The sequence below is a fragment of the Symphodus melops genome, assembly GCF_947650265.1.
Source record: "Symphodus melops genome assembly, chromosome: 9".
Taxonomy (NCBI): Eukaryota; Metazoa; Chordata; class Actinopteri; order Labriformes; family Labridae; genus Symphodus; species Symphodus melops.
The window spans coordinates 1,283,445-1,286,046 of NC_136699.1; positions in this window are offsets into that span (position 1 = coordinate 1,283,445).

Sequence of the window (2,602 nt, forward strand, 5' to 3'; positions counted from 1 at the left end):
ATTTGGTCAAAGTGAATCATAATGCATCAGGTCTATGATAGAAACCTTCATCAGACATGTGAACACCTTCTCTTACTCAGACTGTCTGTTTGATTGTTTGATGTGTCGACGGAGATTCCTTCATCATCGTAAAACACACATCTGAGGAACTTCACCGTCCTCCTCCATGCACCAGGAATACAGAGGAGAAATCCTTCCACTCCAGATGACACTTGTTATGGTTATGAATTGGCGCAGGATAATAATAATGATTGATGACTGAAGCTTGAACCAAAGGCAGCTGGACTGCTTGGAAGAAGAAGCCTTTCAGAGGAGAGATCTTCAATCAGTCCAGCTGCTTCGGATGCAGATATTTCATCCTTTCTTGGTCTCCTGTATCTCCAGCGAGTCCTTTCTGTCCGGGGCGATGTTAAAGCGTGAGCAGCTGGCCGAGCCACGTTTCGCTTGTTTGACAATCCGTTTTTATTTTTGTTCAGTTTTGCGCGATAAGTTCATCAGAATTGGAGAACAAAATGTGACTTCAGCACATATGCACGTCATGACACACAAAGTACTGTGACTTCATCATTCTCTTTCATCATGGCCGACAAAAGCAGGAAATGGCTTTGATGCTTGATCAGGATCATTGCATATGTGTGTGTGTGTGTGTGTGTGTGTGTGTGTGTGTGTGTTCTGAGTTACAGTGTTTCCATGTTTCGGTCTGAGATTTGTGTCGGCGTTTACGTGCAGCAGATGTTTGATTCCGACCCGACCGTGTGGTCTGCATCCACACTTTACGTCTTGTCACTTGTCGCTGTGATCAGAGGCTCCTCTCGGGTGTCTGCGCTCCGTGACGAGACACGACGCGACACTCGGCCGTCACACTGAAGTTTTAATCTGGGATCTCTCAAGGATAATGTCCAGCCCGAGGAGCCTGGAAGCGAAACCCACAGATTCTATTTCATGTTGGTTTTTTTTGTTCGTATTCATCTGAGCAAACTTTCACTTCTCACAAGAAGCAAGTTTATGGATGTTAAAAGCTAAAAAGAGCAATTTTAAAAGGCTGGAGAATTATCCACTTTGTCTGCACTTTTCTGAAGATTAAAGCGGCGTGTTATTTTCAGGGTGGCTTAATAGCACTCAGAGTCTGGATAGCATTTCCTCAGACGCTGCGAGTCCCTCTCATGGGACTCTTTTGGTCTGAAAATGGAGCAGAAACAACAACAAGGTGATTTCCATTACAATGTAATGACAAATCATCCAGCAATTTCTCCTCCATCACAGTATGAAAAACCCTGAGAGAGAGGAGAGGCTGATTATTGTAGATGAAAGTCGACTTCACGGTCGACTCCCATCAAGCAGCACACAGAGGAGGAAACGCCGAGATGTGACGGCGAGCGCTGGGTTTGAAGAACAACATGAAACACCTGCTCTCCTCGGAGACTTTAAAAAGATGCTCGTTGTAGCTTCAGGGACAGACGATTGATTGCATTTATATTTGGATTATGTGACAACAAAGAAGCACAGGACTTTAAAGTTGAAGGCTGTTATTGCTCCCTGCACGTTTCAGCCGACATGGTGGGCGAGTGCTGCAGGGTTAAAGGTCATGCTGTTTGTTTAAAAGAACTTGCATGCATGAAACAGCGTTACCCCACAAGCTGCGTATAGCTGATAGTAGAAGCAATCATTAGGATAAAATTGGTTCTGGATTTGGACCATCGGCCGATTGCTGGTGAGTCATTACACACAAAAAAATGTTGTTCACCACCAAATGCACAACAAAGCAGGCTGAACTCTTTCACATCTCAAGTGAAGGAGCAGCATGCAGCCACATGTCGGACACTGAATCCGCTGCTTCACCACTGAGACAAACACGGGAACAGTTTATCAGCCGAATAAAGTGAGGAGGACATATAGACCTGCTATTTCATACTGTGCAATAAGAAATCTGATGTCTGTTTATCCATTTAATTGAAGTATGCTGCAAACTGTAAATAAATCCGTTAGCTAGGGTCACTTTGTGTTTCTCTTTTTTTGACCCATACGCTTCCTGTTGTTGTTTTTAGCTGTGTGCACTTTAAGGTGAAGCTAAGTCATCTTGTTGTATAATTTGTATAATGACAATAAATACATTCTATTCTGTTCCATCTATTCATCGAAATGTAGGAGTCCAAAGTCCAATATGTGTCTTTTAAAAGTGAAGCAGTAAAGTCATAAAAACTAAACTCAAGTGGAAGTGACTTAGTGACCGAGCTCGAAGCCCCCATGATGCTTTTTGACAAAGTCGGCTGGTTTAAAAAAAAAAAACAACAGACTGTTTCCGCATGCTTTCTCTGCTTGTTATATAAAATATGTAAAAAATGGAGGCTTCCTCAGTAATATTTCAGAGGATGTTTTGGCCTGAGGTGGATTTTTCTGTGTCCTTGTTTTCTGTTCTGGTGAATTTATCTGTTTGTTTGCAGGATTATAAAAAAATCATGAAACTAAAAGGAGCAACACCTAGTGTTTAAAATGAGTACTGCAGTCTAAACTCTAATCATCACAGAGAGCTGTCTGGCTCCGCCCCCTCCTCTCACACAGGTCAGCATGTGGTGGACACTGTAGCTTCAGTGTTTAGCCAGCT